Source organism: Siniperca chuatsi, linkage group LG4, assembly GCF_020085105.1.
Source record: "Siniperca chuatsi isolate FFG_IHB_CAS linkage group LG4, ASM2008510v1, whole genome shotgun sequence".
Lineage (NCBI taxonomy): Eukaryota > Metazoa > Chordata > Actinopteri > Centrarchiformes > Sinipercidae > Siniperca > Siniperca chuatsi.
In genome coordinates this window covers 7,571,535-7,591,472 of record NC_058045.1, presented here as the reverse complement: position 1 = coordinate 7,591,472, position 19,938 = coordinate 7,571,535, and positions in this window count along the sequence as shown.

Here is a 19,938-nt window from a genome sequence, read left to right as displayed (position 1 = left end):
ACCAGGGGGACCTGGGAAATAAAATTTGCACAGTGGGTCAAAATGATCGTAGACATGAGGTTGATCTTTCCAGTCAAGTATCTGTTTTTACACACACCTGTTACGTTTACTGTTCTACTGTAAGATATCCAAGATTCTCCCCCAGATTACTTTGTTTTAATAGCCTATAGCACTGGAGATAACATGTTCAACAAAAAACAACTTGACTGTCTTTTCTCCCTGAGCTCAAAAGTGTGACGCCAATCTCGCACCAACAAATACACTCCTGTCATCCTGTATCCCTGAAACATTATGATTTGAGCAGAAAAAGTGACAGAAATGTTTTCCCAACATGAAATGAAACATTTGTATGATAATAAAATATCACAGTTCAGTACAATGAAAAGAGTGGAAAAGGAGGTTTCATTTCCTGTATCATACCAAGATTAAATGAAGCTGGTATCTTTCAGCTCACGTTTTTCTTTATTTAACTATGATTAGTTCATGTAAGTCATTCACAACACATCAGGTGACCATCAACTGACCTAAACAATCTCCAGTCATGTTTGACGCCTCAACATTTAATTTGGAAATATTCGATTCTTCTTGTGTCTACACTGCTACACGCTGTTGCTTGCTGCCTGTAAGAGCTACACACTGCGGTTACTGTTTATGCTGCATATACCTACTCCTATATACAGCTGTTTGTGGCTGTGTTCATTTCTTCCTCTACCACCAGCCTCCAGTCTGCTCATGTCTGGTTTCATATTAACTATAATATCACAACATCTCTTCTGCACTTATGTATATTCCATATCGCAATGATATGTGACTGCAGGGTTCTGCTCTGATCTCTGGGGAATTCAATCACAGTCTTCACTGAATCTTTGAATGCTGCTTGGCTTAATATTGGGAGCAAAACAGAGAACAGAACTTGTTACACGAAAATGAAACTGTATTAGCATTCACACTTAGTGGTTTAATTTTGACAGGGCTGTTCCTGACTGACAGTTTCTTTTAATTTGGTTTAGCATTGTAAAAATCTGTGAAATATGCAGATCAGATTTGAAATTTTAATCAACCAAAACTGGTAATTTGTGCACTTAACTTTATAATTTGCTGAAACAAATTATTAACACATGCCCACAATTTAATAAAATGTTTTTTAAGCATGGTCTTGATTTATACGGCACGTTTCAAAATGACTTCAACCACTTGTTAATAGTTAATTTTTCCGCATTGCATTAATTCATTTTGTTTATAATAAGCCTGCTATTTTGTTGAATAAATGCATAATTAAATCAGGCTTTTGTAGTTATAATTGATCAAGATTTGTTAATCAAGCATTACTTGAGGTAAAAAGCTCAGGGGAGGAGTTATTAAGGCATTGCCTGCTGACTAGGCTTGTGATGTTAAGTGCTACTGTCAATACAAAAAACAGTACACAAGGATAATCAGCACTCTTATGAAAATGCAGATTTGAGTGATGTTATAGACTTTCATTTTCACATGGAATACATGCAACTTGCAAGTTTTATGTGTGTGTGTGTGTGTACAAACAATAATGTGCAGAGCGTACAAATTGCTTAGTTTCCACAAAAAGGTTCATTAAGTGTCATCAATAATACCAGAGGAGTTTTAATGTAATTAATTTGTGATTTGTAACATGTAATTATAATGATAGTAAATGCTTTCTATTCTTACTATTTACATCATAAATATCTAGACCTTAAGGTGACTGTCTGGGAGGCAGTGGCTACATACATTCAGCTTTCAATATTGCATGCTTTTAACAAACACAGCAGCGTTGTAGCTGCTGAGAAAATTGCCCATCACAAGTATCCATCACACGTGTTTTCACAAAATAACAAGCAGACTTATATTACTGAATGCCTTTTGAGATTTTGAAAAGAAAGCGCTTTTATGTGTATTTACAGCATATTTTGTTGCTCTTCCATGTGCACCTCATAGCTCAGTGGGCATCTATACACATTTGGGCTTCTACAGATAAATATGCCTTGCATGGAACATTGATAATGAACTTCTCATAGGATACTTACTCCTCATGTTTGGTTTGTTGACTGTGGATGAAAGAAAAATATTAAGGTCCTCATGAATAGATCTGCCACTATTTTAACTGACTGCAAGAGAGCCAAACGATACCCTTTACATAAGGAATAAGCGGGGGAATGAAGAAACACTGCAAATAATGAATGTACTGAAATTGTCTGGAATAATGAGCCTTTTGATGGGGGGGATACGCTATCATTTATTGTCAGCCGTGGCCCTCAGACACACAGACACTATTCACAGATATCATCATTTCATTCAACCTGTCTATTCATATTCAGAAGACCCAGGAGGCGAAAAGAGCAGGGAACACGTGTATGTACTAGAATATGCAGGAGCGTCTGTAAGAAGCAAATCTTTTCCAAATGCATTCGCTGTCAAATTACTCCGTTATCAGAATGTAATGAGACAGATAGGCAGTGCAATAAAGCCCGGACAATAACCAACTCACAACTGACATCCAGGTAGGTGTGGTTAAGTAAATATGGTAATATGAAGGCTTTGATAATCTGAGACTCGCACAACAACAAACTCTCGCTGCTTTGATATCAGTGCGTATTGGAAGAGCAATGCATCAGATAAAATGAGAAGAGCAGAGTGTTGGCCTATAAACTGAGTGGTAATTCTTCGAAAGGTAGCACTGATGATTCCACCGTGAGCCTCACAGATGGTCTGCTCCTCTCCATCCCTGTGGCCTAAAGAAATACGAGCAGTTAATGAAAATGAATGGCCAGGTCCATGCTGCTTGATTGCCAGCGCTGCTTTCATCAATACATTTAATAAAAAGGAGTCACACCTCCTAGTGGGACAGAATGGACCCGTGATATAGAAACAATGAAAGAGTTTTTATCTTATCTGCAGCGCTATAGTCTACTTCTGTTTTCATTCACAGTTAAGCAGTTTATCTAGACCAGAGAAGCATGATGAGTCGTACGGGACTGAAGTAAAGCAGCTCAATGTGAATTACAGAGTGGGTTGAGTCATAAAGTTTAAAACGCTTCAAATTTCACCATTGAATTTTCCAGCCTCACCAAATGTAATCTCTCAACTGCAGTAAAAACATGACAATTATGTATAAAAATGTATTTATTTTTTTTATTTATATCCAGTAGCAGACCTTAATATTAATTTGATTAATTTAAGAAAATGCTATGTGTCTTACCCCACTGGCAAAGTATTTTAATGAATTCATTCAGGCCTTGGATCTGCTGAACATTTGCTTGAGTGTTTCCAGCCGGAGGGACTGCCAGCACAGAAGCCCTCTTCCATGGCCTTCTACAGAGATGTTACTTGGCTGAAACGTAGCGGTTATATTAGCGCTTTCCATGGCAAGCTCATTCACATACTTTAGTATGGAAGCACAATCTAAATGCAAATTGCTAGCTGATTTTGTTCTACCTCTGTCCTTGGGCATTATGAGGTGAACTTAATAGGTTAAAGGTTGTTTTATTGCTGAGAGAACTAATTGGAGTCCTACCTGTTCTTCTGATATGTCAGCCAAGTCAGTATCAGGCATCTAAATGATCGTGGACCCCTTCACGTGTGGTCTAACTGATCATTGGTGTGATCCAACAATACTAGGCAAGCACATCTGATGTGATGCACTAAATACCAGGTGTACAAAATTACCAGTTCCATGTTTTGCACAATGCTTGCTGATTTAATTTTTAGTCCTTAGTCTTTTTTTGGGCAGAATATGTTAGGACTTTTTTCACCATAACATGTTTTAGAGTCATTAAATGCACACACACCCTTGGAGAGCCTTGACACTGTATGCCATTTAGTGGACATTGTTATATTTTGGATATATGACATATACTGTTAGGGCATATAATTGTAGTATGACTGGCCTCAAATGGAGACAAATCCGTAACCAACAGTGCTAATGCCATGCTCTGCCCATAAGGTTATACAGGCCCTCATTACCTTAAATACTGACACAATTGTCAAACTGTCAACATCAAAACAACAACTGCCTTTTTCGTCTGACCAAATCAGAATTCGAATGTAATGGTGTAGAAATGAATAGTTATTATCTCACTGAAACTCAAAAGTTGGCTATTGTTCTTCCATGAAGTTGATAATATCTTGAACAATTTTTGTTATTGATCCAAACAGGAAACTTACATATTGAGGGCTCCTATACTCAGTTGCCAGTTTATTAGCTCCACCTAGGTAAAACTAATGCAGTCTAATACAACAAATGGGGTGGACAAAATAATAGAAACACTGTTAGTATAACACAATACAATTCAACTCCCCACAAACTACACCCTCCAAAATGATAGAGTTGAATTATACATTATAACCTTCAAGAAGGTAGGATTTATTGCAGAACTGTTGTGTTAGACTGCATTCGTTTTAGCTAGTTGGACCTAATAAACTGGCAACTGAGTGTACATGTGTACACCTGTCCAGATGTCTGTCTAACATTACCTCTATATTCCACCTTTGAAACCAGAAACAACTGAAATCAATGAGACCTCACCACAAACCAGCAAAAAAATCCAGAATCAGCAACTCTTTGGTGACTAGAGGACAACAGGGTGAGTCAGTGAGGAGGAGTCAGTGTTATGAGGAGAATTTGGCTGTGCTAGAGTAAATAGGAGTTAATTTAACTGTCTGGTGAGATGAAAGAGTGGTCTCTTTCTGCAAGTGCTTCACTCTGAATTTGTAGCCATTCTGGGATGAAAGAAACAGACGACTTACTGCTGAGATGAATTGCTATGTGAAGAGGTTGATGCGTGACTCTGAGCCTGAGATGCTCATTTGTTCAAAAGGACTTACTGTCAAAAGGAAACCCCCAAAACCTGTTTGTGATTACTAGATATTCATGTTTGACCATCTGTCGGACCATCACAGTTTGCTTTCATTTTCTGGTAAAATAACTCTAAAATGAGTTTCGTCATCTGAGCATGTCTGTTGTTGGTTGCGGTACTTGTCAGGACTCATTCAAGTTAATTAACTTTCCAATCAATATGAAGCTTTAACCTTTTTGACCTCTGTTGTTGTGATTCAATTTAAGTTAAACTCTGGGGAATATAAACTTATCTAAAGAAGAGGGTAATTACTGTTCTCAAAATGGAGAAAATAGATTTTCTCTACTGCTGAAATGTTTTGTCTAATTAATCCACTACATAGGCAAAAGGCTAAATATTCAACAACATAGACTATTTGCTGAAGAAAAATTTATCAACCAGCCTCTAAAACAAAACTTTTTCCATTTGTCACCTTCTCAGAAACAAATAGCTCAGCCATCTTCACAACCTTCATATTTAAGATTAATCTAAATGATGTCAGATCGTCTTAAACAAAACATTGGAAGCATCTTGATTAAAATATCTGTTTGCTTGTCTTCTGAGTTTTCCAATTTTCTATTATGACAGAAACCCAAGGGCAAATTAATATTAATCCCAGTTAATCTCCACAGATCGAAAGAAGTTAACTTTTCAGAGAAGTGGCTCAGGTATTCAAAACATCAGTTCAGCAGCATCTCAATTCAAGCTCTCTGGCTGAGTTTGGAAAGCTTGGTGATTCGTCCTCCTCCCCAACTCCCCTCAGAATAATTATTCTGACTTTAGGGACGATTCATCGACGTAATCAACATCATTGATTACGGAAATACGTCGATCTGCGTATCGTGCGTCACGATGAAGTATGGTTGCACCCAGGGAAAGCATGGATTCCCCGGGAAGCTGCAGCATTAAAGCCTCGCCCACAGTCTCCCCTCGCGGTCTACTGACAGTCACACATGCTCTGCAGAGAGACACACACAGAGAGAGTCTCCTGTCTATGTAGGCCTATTTATGCTGTTGTTTTGTAAAAGCTTGTAAGTGCACCTGTTGGTGCCGATGTCATTAACTGTTATATTAATCAAGTAATAAAAAAAATTATCTTTAGAGTAATCGATAAATTAGTCATTAGATTAATTGACTAATCGAAGAAATAATCGTTAGATTAATCGATAAAACAAAATTATCGTTAGGTGCAGCCCCTATCTGACTTCATACTCAAATGTATATTATGGGGGTATTGTGGTAAAGCCTTTAGTCTTTAATTCTATTAAAGGGAAGGACTGATGTTAAAAACTTAATGTTAAACTGTGGCACTGGTGCACGCTGACAAAGTAAACAGACCTTGTATAGGGGGAAAAATGCCAAAGAACTCACAATAGGTGAGAAAAAAGTAAAATAAGAACTGAAAAACTCAGCAAATAATTACTACAAAGTTCGTGCACACAAGTAAGTCTTATAGACAGATGCATCAGATCAAAAACTTTACCCGGCGGAGGACCAGAACGTCATAAATAAATTCAATACAACTTTTACTTAATCTATTTAGAACTTTTAGAATTTTTTGGTCCTTTCATAACAAAGAAAACTGAAAACTGAAAGTTGTGGCCCATGTAAATCACCTGGGGCCAGACCTTGGGGCCAGCTGTTCTTTTAGAGGGGCCAGTTAAATTAACTCAAAAAAAAGGTGCTCATTTTATAAGTGGAGGAGTGGTTCACAAGCCAAATCAGAGAGGGCACATATCATAGATATATGACTTTTTAAAATGTATTTTCTTAGCATACAGAAATATATAGGCAACGTTACCACAAAGCTTATACTCTGATTCGAACACTAAAAACATTCACAGATCTCAAGGTTTATGTTCACATCAAACAGTATCAATGCATGTATCAGATACATGACTTACACACTCTTATAGATATGCTTGGCATACAAAAGGATAGCCTGTGACAGTATTCTAGTTATTCAAGCTAATGACTCATTACACAGCACAGCTTAAAAACAAGAATGAAGACCTTCTCGAAAGCATCTAGCCGACCTTCTGCACAGGTTCATTCACTAACACCACACAGTCCACAGGTGACTGAACAACCAATAAACGCAAAACTGGACAAATTCCAAATTATTCAAAGCAGACTCTGTGCCTGCAACAGTAGACAGTGCGCCATAACACAACAGGTTCAGTGGCAAACAAGATACACTCACTCCAGCCAGGACAGCACAGACGAGCAAGGAGAGACATTTACTGTAACTATCAGGAAAGAAACCAGCCAGCAAAGAGACATAACGTTACATATACACAGACAGACAGGGTGTTTCTGACTCACGTTGTTTGACGTCGAGGCCCACTTTCTTTTCTTTTGAGATGAGAAGTCCATATCCATATCACGCAAGTCCCTCTGCACTTGTTTTGTTTGTTTCTTGGCAGAACTCCTCTTCTCCATCTCTCCCCATCTCTGCTAGCTAACTAGCCTTAGTCAACAACACCGTAGCTGATATCATTAGCAAACTTTATTGTTTGTTGTGAGGCCAGAGTATGGCTAGTTTTACAATTTACTTAAGAGTTTCTTTTCCAGACAACTGTCGTTTCACAGTTTCGTTGAGGCATGACAGTCACATCTAATTGTTTGATTCTTGCTATTTTAATCTGAGGATGCCAACAACACACCTGTCTTCCCTTCGGCAGACGTCAGTAAAGGTGCAGTGACACTTCCATTCCGTTACAACCCAGAGGGGCGCTGTTTCCCTCACTGGAGGAAACTCACTGAAAAATGGGGAAGATTTGGCGGATAACAAAATAACAAGTCCCTGTTACTGGACAAATTAAAATTACAGTGGTTGCTACTTTTGGATAGTTTAAGTTTTTAGAATATAAATCATTGTCATCACAATTTACAGACTATATAACTCTAGGCTCAAATAGCCATCCGGGCAGTCAGCAACTGGGCAATGCAGGTGTTTTCAATGAGCTCATCAAGTAGTTGGAAGGTGATTTCCATGAGTTCATCAGTGTGAATAATTCTATAAATAATATATTCATCTTCATCTTAGGTACGCCTGTACAATCCAATGCATGTGTCTACTTTTATGAAATTATGATATTATTATATTAAATGATATGTTTTAGTAATGATGTCATAGTTAATGGAGTTGTTGCACTGGATTGCATATTCTGCCCCGCTCATGTATGTAAATAGGGAGGACAAAAAATTGGAAACACCTCAATATAATGTAGTCCAGTACAATACCACCACTACCTATGACCTCAGTGATAAACATAGAATTGAATTTACACATTTTCGATGATGTCACCAAAAGGTGAACATTATAAACTTAGTAAAGGTAGATTTGGCAGACCTGTTGTATTGAATTGCAATAGATTGTACATGTGCACCTAGTGGAGTGGTAACAAAGTAACTTCTACAAAGTTGCAATAGAAAATGTTTGTTACATTTAGCAGTCTCACTATGAGGCTGACATTTGCTTCACTGTGTGGTCTTAGGGAAATCAATCAATCTGATTTTGAAATTAAGTCATTTAATAAAATACTTTTCTGTTAGTTGGCCATTTGCTCATAAAATTTGACACGTGCTGGTAAATATTTTACTATTGCAAGTAATCATTAAACCAGTACATGTGAAGCAAAATTAATATTTCAGAAGTCAATTTTAAATTGGATTAAAGCCTGGTAATAAAAGTACCATTCATTCTGTAGCTTTCTTTGTCCTCTATTTAGAATGTAGTCTGCAGGATTTCGAGTAGCTCAGTTAGCTGCAGTATTCATTGTCGAGGGAATTTAAAGTCAGTGATGTGTATTAAACGTTGTAGAGAAGACTGCTTTTCTTAGAGGTCCCACCTTGAATATACTCAAGCTCTGTATTGTTTTATGCATATTCTCCCCAGATATTCCACACAGCTGTTAAATGGTTCTGTCTTTAATATGTCAGTTTTGTCTCCTGTTGAGATTTTTTAAAATTCATTCACCACGCTTCTATCCCCATTGGAGCATGACTGAGAGAGAGCAACACTGAGAGTACAAAAGACGTACAAAAGGTTTTCTGGCTTGGAGGCATTTGTACACAGATAACTATTTCCTATCTCTACTTTGACTGTTTGTAGCACTTTCTGAATACATCTGCAAGAGAAAAAAAGGCAATTTATAGAGTCAGAGTCAGAAATTTAGCACTTGACGTTACTTCTTTCTGCTGCGAGGCAGTCTTTTTTATTGATTAATAGTGGGCTAAATAGATGGGGAGGAGAAAGGATTTTATTGCAGCAAAATGTCTGTTGTTGAAACCTATAGTGGATTTCACTGTAAAATTCCATGCAGATTACAGCATATAAAATGAGAGGATATGAACAATTTTCAATTCTAAAGGTTTGGACTGGCACAATGATGTGTCTGTTTCTGGCACTGCACACTCCCACAGGTATCAAGTGTGCTTGTCTGCCAGTTTGTGTAAGGCCTTTGATGGATGGGTGACCTGTCCAAGGTGTTTTCCCACCTTCCATTCAATGTATTTTGGGATATGTGACATTTAAATGATAAGTCTGGTGATATTTTATTGCCACAAACCCCATGCAAAAAGCTAAACCAACAATGAATTGATCCTTTTAGCAAGTATTGTCTGTGTAGCCAAAACCTGATATACAGGAGCTTATTCCTCTGTGCCATAGAGCTCCATTGTTGTCCAAAAACTATTAAAAACACATCAGTGAGTCACACCGTTACACTGGGTGCCATGGTCTTTCATTGTCAGGAATATGGGCACTTTAGTTAATTTTGAGTCAATCCCACATACTGTCCACCGTCCTGCTGCTGTCGATAGTCACTAGAGAACCAAATAGTATTAATCTGCAGATGAAAATAGTCCCCAGTAAATATATTACTTACTCCTGTTTAAGAAACATTTGCTAAAAACTATGGTGCACAGCTGCTTTAGGAAAGTATTTAGCCTTTTTTAAGTATATATTTGTGACCTGTTTTTAAAGATTTGTGTGTTCAGTGGGAACAAACTTGGAGGCTGAAGGCCACAGACGGGCAGGAGAAGTTGGAAAGTATTGAGAAACGAACTAACATGGAATATACTGTATAGAATATTACCAACCTTTTGCTTTACGACAAAAAATGAATGAGGGTTGAAGTAAGAGTATATGGATTAGAGTTTCCTTTAGTTCTACGATAGCAAATTGACTTTTTCAAGTTTTCAGGTAGAGTTTTTTATGTCAACACATAAATGTTATATTCCTGTTCATGTTATTTGGTCGGTCAGTGGTATTTTCTCTGCATGCTAGCAACAGCCCCATGAGCAGCTCCTCAAAGTTTGCTGTTTTGCATTATTGCAATAATGCATCACTGTTATTATTGCCTTTGTCACACTATACTCATATATTTGAAAATGTATGTAAATGTGAGCAATGGCTTTACACAGCTGGGAAATAACTTATCCTTACTGCAACTTCCATCTGATGACTTGCACTGTGACCACAATGATGCACTGAAAAAGATTGGCTGTGTTACCCAAGGTACTGTCGTTCCACAATAATGGAGGAGGATTTCTATTCAACAACTATGCATGTTGTTGTCACAGACTGCAAGAGTGGCCAGAAACAAAACAGAGAGAGATAGTGTTTGTTATTTGTATTCACTGTATAATGGAGGAGTATGTGGGGAAAAACAGGAGATGCAGCCTCTGATGGGAGGATTTCTCCTGGGACACCAACACCTGAATAACAATGACACAGCCTGACAGTTGAGAAGAGAGGAGTGGTTTCTGTAAACCAACCCTGTCACAACAGAGACAAAAACAATGGTATTTTAAATAAAAGGGATCATAGCGTTTAGTCATTGTGGGAAGATTGGTAAATTCCCAGAAGGCAGCATGGGTAGAGGAGAGGTCTTACAATTTGAGGATCCTCTTTTCCTCCACAACAAAATTGCACAAAGTGAGTGGACAGAGGTGCACAGCTGGAGGCCCGAGAGAATGCAGTTTTATGCCAAGAGAAACAACCACCTGTCATTTTCAGTTAATTCTAACGGTAAAATCTATATGAAACTCAATTTGCTCATGATTATATTGCCTCTCTTTGTGTAAGATTGTGTTCTCAAGCTTGTCATTTGTGGTTTCATGAATAATGCAAGTGTAAGAAATCAAAATGCAATGAAAGAAAGAAAGAAATATATGTCACACAAGGTTTAACATAATAATAAAGCCTCCACTGTTGATTATCTACCAGCTTTGTTTTTTGCTGGCTTCACTTTCTCTGCATTTCACACCTTTAGCCTAGCTGATGGAAAGAACAATCATATTATATCACCTGAATGATTGCTCTTAACTTGTGTGGAGTACCATTACCGCTATCATGTGGAGAAATATCACAAACTGCTGTGGAAGATTGAATGGGACAGTGCTCTTTGTGGGCAAGCCATATAAATGCCAGACCATATAATTATGATTAGGAGAAGGCATCTCCCCAAAATGTTGATTTAATTAGGAATGTGGATAGAACCCTGAATAGCTTGAGATGAATGCGTGATGATTTAGACCTGTATCTGTTGCTGAGGAGGGCACATGCTGATTTTAATGTGATCAAAAGCATGAGGATGTTATGTAGATAGTCCTGCTGAGTTGTTGTTTCCCTACCTCTGTGCATTTACACATTTTCTAATGAAATTAAAAGGAAAGTGCAGTGGCATGAAAGGTTGTTCAAAGTGGTACCATGAAGCCAAATGATGCTTTTATGACTTTCTGCTCTGCTGCTCAAAAGTGCTGTTCAAAAGTGCTGTTCATTAGAAAGCAGAGCAGGAAAGACTGCAGCAGAAAGCATTGCCAAAACCGCTGCTGTATTATGATACATAATCAGTGAGTGTGCCATTGTTTCATAATGCATGACAAGCCCATCTAGGCTGACACCTGGAAGGTGATGTCTACATCTTTAATCTGAATTTCAATTAATTTGCATTTGATTTATAGAGGCCCAGTCAGGTTTCCTCTTATAATTAGAACTAGAGAATGAGAACTATTTTTCACATCGTATCCATTACTGGTTTGTTAGGAGAAGGATCATGTGGCTAAAGAAGGATCTCGTGCAGGTTCTCAAACAATATTTACAAGCCAGGGAGAACAGTTGTTTACTCCTCATCTCAATGCAAACAGCAGCCGCTCGTGCTCATAACACTAAATGTAGCTAAATTTCTGTGTGCACTCTAATCAGCTTTACACAAATGAACCACCACACAATGGTATCACTACAACAGCTGTGCCAAACACACTAAAAACAACTTACCTTGCTAAATTTCCTACAGGGCAAAAAATTAAAAAGGTATGTGCAGAAGCGGATTTTGCCTGTTCTCCTAAAAGTAGGCTATTTTCTTCCTGACAACACAATATTATTTAAAACAGCATGCAGCACAAGGGAAGCCAAGTGGAAATCAGTAAAAGCCTCTAAGCCAGTACAACAATAAAAAAAAAATGGTTTTGAGGTTTTCACCCCAAAGCTCAGAGCTATAAACTAAGGTCGCATTGCAATTTCAATCCATCTGCAGCCTGCTCAGGAGAATAATTAGATGGGAGGGATCATAAGAAAGGTCTTGCCAATAGAATTGGTTTTGCTGCCACAGAGCCATCAGTGTCACCACTATGAGACAGCACCTGTCAACAGGTTCCCCTCTTTTTGTCCAGACTCCTGCATTTTTGGAACAATGCTAGCTTTTTAATTTTCTTTAGCAAAAATGACCCAGTCTCACCTGTTTCTTTTCTTAGTATTCTTGGTGAAACACAACTCTGAGTCCTCTGATTTGATGTCTTCTCATACTACAAAGTGACAGTGAGACTGGTGAGCTGCATTTACAGTATATGCCACCTTTCATGTACAGTTGTAATGCAAATTAAACAGGGAAATCAGAATTCCAAAAATAAAATACAGAAAAATACTGATCCATTTATTGATTTGTTCCTTTTCTATGCCCACTTGTCCCAGGAAAACAGATCCCAAACAAGATAACATTGTAGTCATCAGAAGAATAGTGTAAGTTGTATCTGGATTCTTCTGACGCCCTCAGGCTCTCCAGAGGTGAGGCCAACACTACACTAAAACACTAAAAACTTCTTCCAAGAGCTGAAAGCTATCCAACCACAGTCTAATCAGCTGGCCACTGAGCAGCTCCAGTGGAGCAGCTGGAGGTTGACGGCCTTGCTCAAGAGCACCTCAGCGGTGGTAATGAGGGAGGGGGCAAGTGCTGATCTTTCACTTTCCCCACCCAGATTTATCCTGCCGGTCCTGGGATCAAATTTTAATTTATGATCGACAGTAAATAATTCAATCTTTTTAATTAACATTTCTAATAATGAACCACATTTCTACACTTTCAACCTCAGAACATTTAGATTATGTGCTTCGTGAATGATGCTGCTTTTTGGTCTGGTGGCTCTTTGGCCATTTATCCTGATGTCTATCGGCCTGTGTATGAGTTATTCTAACAATATACGAGTTGGTGTTTAAACACTTAAATATATATTCTCAGCCACTATAATGGCACAAAGGATTATTATATCAGTGTTTATGTGTTGGTAAAATAATCATTTGAGAAGCCTCCTGGATTATCCTCCAGTGTCACACAGTAGACCTTGGTGATCTGCAAACAGGATTAGAATTTAAATTAAAGTGTCATTCAGATGTTATATAAAGTTGCAACCCTTCTGCAAATCCAATCTTTAATAGAAATGTCAAATGCTACCTGCATTCTGCATACATTTGTTCATATTGCTTCATCCCATGTGTCTAGAATGAGGCCAAGCACAAATAATTGATCAAACATTGTTGGTTTTGTGTCAAATAGTGATCAGGTTAAACAATCTCTCAGCTGATATTATAATTTCAAGTAACACTTTTCATGTACATTTTACATTATATACATAAAGGGTGTTGCTGCAACAAAAGTAATCAATTCATAAAAACTCAGAGCACCAAATGTAAATGTTTCACTCGATGTAACAATTTAGAACTGACGCCACATCACAGCCCTTCAATTGATTTCTCTTGAAGACTTTTATGGGTAACATACTGAGTGAACGGAACATTGAATGGCTGCCGGGTAAAGGTAAAAGGAAATCCATGCATGCAGGAGGGAGATAATGAAATAGAGTGAAGTCTGACCCTTAAGGCATATACCAGTGACTGGCTTTGGATCCCATGACAATAAAGATTTTCCCCTTTAATTGAAATCTGGGTATTCTCTAGTCATGATGGACAACTTCTTAAATAAAGGCAGTGCCTTTTCTCTTCCTGTTAATTTCCTTGACACAGTAATGATCGCTCCATTTTAGTTCTCTGACTTTTCTGTAGTTATCTGCTTTTCTGTGAAAATGATGTTTCACTGTTAATCTTATTGTTGACATGATGTTTTATGGACAAAAAGCAACTTTATTATCAAATTGCAATTTACTGAGGGAGCCAGTTGAGTTCAGTGGCCCTGGCTATAACACAAGAACATGGTGGCTTTGGGAGAAAATATGCCACTCAGAACAAGATGGTGGACTAACAAATTCACATACCGGTAGTTATGAGTCCTTTAGGTGAGGCAAGTTGGCATTGAGTCCTAACAGATGATTGAACTCTGACCAGTGATTCTAAGATTATGGCAGTGGTGGAAAGTACATTTACTTAAGTACAAATTTGAGGTACTTGTATTCCTATTTTATGCTATTTTAAACTTCTACTTCACTACATTTCAAAACGGAAATAATTTTAAATAGATAACATTTTCTCCACTAAATTTATTTGGCAGATATAGTTAGTAGTTATACTTTTCTGATGTAGATTTTACCCAACAAAATGATAAGCTTAAAAATACAATTAATTGCTAAAGATTAAACCAGTGGCTCCAAACTTTTTGCCTTGAGACCCTTATGAAAAATAAAACAGTGAGAGACATTTTCTCTCTAAATTTATAAATACTATCCAATATTTCAACGAGCAGAACTTTTGTTGGCTTTGTTTTTTGTTGTTTGCTTTTTCTTCTTTCCTTCTCCCTTTCCCACAGCCCGACTCGCTACAGGAGGAAACCTGAGCCTTGCAACTGTGGTTAGCTAACTCAGTACCTTCTTTTAAATCACTCAAAACTTTTTTTATAGTAAATAGTATAGTATAGTATAGTATAGTATAGTATAGTATAGTATAGAAGGCTTTTTTAAAATAGTAAATCTATTGTCTATCTAGTTTCTAAGCCTCTTTTATCTTGATTGTGTAAACAATTTTATTTTGTTCTGCAAAGCACTTTGTAACTGCACTTTGAAAATTTCTATACATATAAAGTTTATTATTATTAGTAATCATCTCACGACCCTTCAGATTTATCTTGTGACCCTTTGGAAGGGCCTGACCCCTAGATTGGGAACCACTGGATTAAACTACCCAACAGTATATACTGTAATTAAAGCTAGCTCCACCTCAACCAGCTACAACAGTAAAATCCTACTTAGTGTATAGTTATTAACAGTTTAATAATATCATATACAGTAATATATCAGTCACAGGGGCCATTTTTCTGCAGAAGCAGTATTTTTACTTTTAATAATTAAAGTACATTTTGCTGACGATACTTTTACTTATGTAGGATTTTAAAGGAATTACTTTTACTTGTAATGGAGTATTTTTATATTGTTGTGTTGGTACATTTATGTGAGTAAAAGATCTGAGTACTTCTACCACGGGATTATGGTACTGGCTGAGTTAATGTTTGATGAACTGGGATTGGACGATGGGGAACACTTTGCCTTTTTTTCGCCCGGATGCCGCTCTGTAGGACCACAGAATATCTTTGAAAGTGATAATGCTACTTGTTCACGGGATCAGAACACAACAGCTGCTGTAAAAACTCACCACAATCCAAGTGAAAAGTCTTCCTGGAAGAGGCGAGGACTTGCCTTTTAATTCGAGGTACTTCACTGTACAAGATGACATCTGCTTCAGTCAGAATGAGGTCAAATCTTCATATAATCTACACTCCCCTATTATTAGTCATATCACTGAAAAATTAGGCCCTCTATTCCTCCAAGCATGCATAAATAATGATAATGACTTATAGGAGCTTTGATGAGGAACCATCTCTGTGTTTTGGTGGTCAAAGTGCCCTTGAAAATAACAAGGGGGTCTGAAAAATGGCTTTCTTAGAGCAATTTACGCTGTATTCCTTAGTTGAAAGCGTACAGCTCATTATGCATTTTGCAGCTTGGTAACCTTAAATTGCATTGTTGCTGTAAATTGTCTGATTAATCTATTTCAGTGTTACAAATGCCTTAGAGTGAAAGAAAAAGAATGCTAAATTAGTTCGAGATTAGGTTTTTATAATAGGTTTCACATGAGGGGCATTTCTACGTTCTTCCAGAAACCCCAGCTCATTTAACACTTCCATCACAGCCAACAGTTCATGAGGTGGAGAGAGATTTGTGGTAAATTGTGGAGTTTGTGGAACAGCCCACATAGCTCCGGGGATTTCCTTTGAATGTACTTTTAACTCCAAATGAGAGACACTTCTCTGGTCTAAAACCAAGCTTAGAAATCCACCCATTAAAAAATTTGTTTGCACTGACTTAACCGCATTTTCTCATTTGACCATGAATGTTTTTCAAGGTATACAGGGCTTGTCCTTTTCTGTGTCAGAGATAAATGCTGTGGCAAATCCATCATGTGTTGCTGGCTGTCAAGCTCAGTGGAAAAACAATTAAAGGTTCCACACACAGGTCGAGCTGCTCCAATAGTCAATGAAGCAACCTCCGTGTGTGGGCCTAGAGACGATAGATTCATTAGGAAATGCCAGTGAAGGAGGGATGCATGTGGAAGACAATTAAATGACCTACAGTATATGAGGCTGAGGACTCAAGGGACTGAAAAGACGAAGGGAAAGGACAACTGATATGAAAAACAAGAGTGCAGAACAAAGTTTGCTCAGTTCATTGTAATTATTAAGCAGTTAAAATAACTTGGGTCAAAACAGAAAATGACAGACACTAAAATTGAAAGTCACTGTGGTGAGAGAGAGTCAGAAGGCTACAGGAGGTCCAGGAGAACTTCAGTAAACAAACCAAAAATGTGAGCTGAAGCTAGCTCCAGGTCTTTGGCACGTCTCCCAAAAGTCAACAGTGATACACGCAGACATAATCATACATTCATTTGCATGCAAACAGACAACGCAAACACATTCTTGGCATTTGGCCAAGTCACAGACAATTTATGGCCACTGATGCCGCTGTCATGCTGGTGCATGAAAGTGAATGCCTGTAATAGTCCGTGCAGTCAGTCAGTTACCATGAATCACATGCTCGGCCCATTAATGTTGCTTGTCAGTGGTGTCTACAATGCAATCAAGAAAGTGTGGAGTATTGAATCATGGGGCATATTGTTCTCTAACAATACTTGGCATGGCATTGATTTCAACCAATAGTCTTTAAGCCCTCAAGCACCGGGATGTGGCTCATTGATGAGACACTTTATCTGGGGGGAAAAAAGGTCAGTTGAAGTGATTGATGCCCTCTTTTATGAGTGGTAATACAGATGGTATTACTTGTGCATTTTGAATGCTCAATCTCAATGACATTTGCTCCAACTGGGCCATAAAAATCCAATATAAGAGTGAGACAAGGATGAGAGTAATAACATCCTTATTTTTGTGTTTGAATGTTATGCATCTATAAAACATACCATGCCATCTTGAATGTAGCGGAGGCGGGAGCCCTTGGGGTCAATGTGGAAGCTCTTTGAGCTGTTGTTTATAGCTGTTGAGTGAGAGGAGAGGAGCCAACGCCCTAGAGTAGCCGGGGTATGGATTATTTGTTGAAACATTGATCCACACAGTGTAGCTGTAAGGCGATGTGTCATTAATCTAGCTTACTGTCTGTTCTTTGAGGAGTAAATTCAAATAATGTGCTAGAATGGCATTTGAATTGCGAGTATAGAAAAGTAGATGCAGGAATAACCTCTTTTAGTTAGCTAGCCGTGTGGCTCTAGTGATGGCAATGTCATCGGCCCACCACTTACATGGTCCAGACTGAAATATCTCAACAACTTTTGGCTGCATTGCCCTGAAATTTAGTACGGCCGTTTATGCCCCCCTCAGGATGAATTGTAATAACTTTAACCTGACTTTTCATCAAGCATTATCAGGCCAAAATTTTTATTTGTCCAATACTTTTGTTTATGACCAAATATAAAACTAATCACATGTCCATCAGCCTCAGCTGTACTTTTGCTAATTAGCAAATGTTTGCATGCTAACATGCCAAACTAAGATGGTGAACATGAAAACATTACACCTGCTAAACATCAGCATGTTAGCATTGTCATTTTGAGTTATGGTGTGGCTGTAGACTCTTAATCTTGTTCCAACGAAGTTTAACTGAAATTAGGAAGAATCTAAATTTATGGTACAAGTATATCAATAAAGTGACAAACTGATACCCATATTTTCTGACTAAAGGCACTGAACTAGCAATTTCATTTAATTCCATATGCATATTTCTCATCTTGTTCTGCTTACAGTGGCAAATTCTCAGCATGATACTGAAGGATCCATGCATAGCTAATGCTCAACAGTAAATTACATTAATTGTTTTAAACCCTGACATATCAGCACAATTATACCTGTCTCAGCAGTGCTGGCAAATGTATTATTGATCAAAATGTTCACTAGTTAAAGGATATCCTTCTGCAGGGGGAAAGGTAGCGAGCAGAGAGATACATGCACAAGGGGAAAATAGATTTCCTACCTGGTCCACTCAACTGTGATAAACTTCTTACTTTCCTCTCATCCCCGCTCTGGTTTTTCACTTTGTTCAGTTTATCAAACTGACAAGATACATGACTCACTGTCTCATGTCTTGACTGGAACTGGAATCTCATCCTCACTCAGAAGTGCTGTCTTGTAAAATGAGCAGATTGAGGATCAGCCATCCTTTAGAAGTACCCTTGATGAGTAAAACTTCTGTATTGTCACGTATTGAGTATGTTTATGTTTATTTATATGTTTTATCTATGAAAGCCTCAACAGCACTTTTATTTAATCTTACTTGTCTTCCTCGCAGCCCCTCAAAACACATCAAGCTGTGCTGTATGCATGAAGCCTTCCTTAAACTCTGGAAAACACAGTGAATCATCACCCGACTCCACAGGTATACACAGTAAAATGAAGCTTTGGTGAAAGTTCAGTAACAAAGATATTTGCTCTCATGTTTTGCCTTTACTACTCTATGGGTGAATTTCTGCTTTTTCTTCCCATTCTGATCTTCTCCATCGGTTCCTCCTTCCCACACTGCCAAAGTCCCTTTTATTTAAAAATTCTGACATCACCTTATTTGACCAGTGGTCTTTTTGCCTACATTCCTTAAGTCATTGGATGCTGTTCTTCATACTAACCATCATAAATGGTAAACTTATTTTAATTAAACTAATTAATTAAAATTTTAGTTAATAGTTATTTCACTATTAACAAACAATGAAATGATAATGTTTAGTAAATACTAACTAAAGTTTAATTAACTATCAATTTACCATTTATTAAACGATGGTTATTATAAAGTGTTACCTATAATTTTGCCATCCTGTCGTTCTGTCTTTCAGACCTACTTTTGCACAATCCAACTGCCAAATCACCAAAATTAGCTCCAGGATGTTCCACAAGATTCAAGGGAGATGTTCAGTCTCCCTCCTGGTGGCTTAACTCCACCACCACAAGCCTGTAGACTCCGGGGGGATTCTACGTTCATGGGTCAACTCTTAATGAAGATGCTTCACATGCATTGAGTCTAATCACTGAAGTCTTTATCTGTTGCTTACATCAATACATATTGTTATTCACTTTCAATTGATCTGTCCTTATTAAACTGTATGGTTGCTTGTGAGACACTTGTATTAATCCCAGTAGGCAGCCGTTTCCAGTTATATGGCTCTGATGAACGCACTCTACCCTTCCTGTCCAGCATCAACAGTTACACAAACTTGAAGTAGGACACATTCAAGCATTTACCAGTTCTAGTCTAGTTTAAAGTTCTAGTCATCTTTCTCAGGAGCTGGTGGAGACCAAAACAGAGCTAAAAAGGA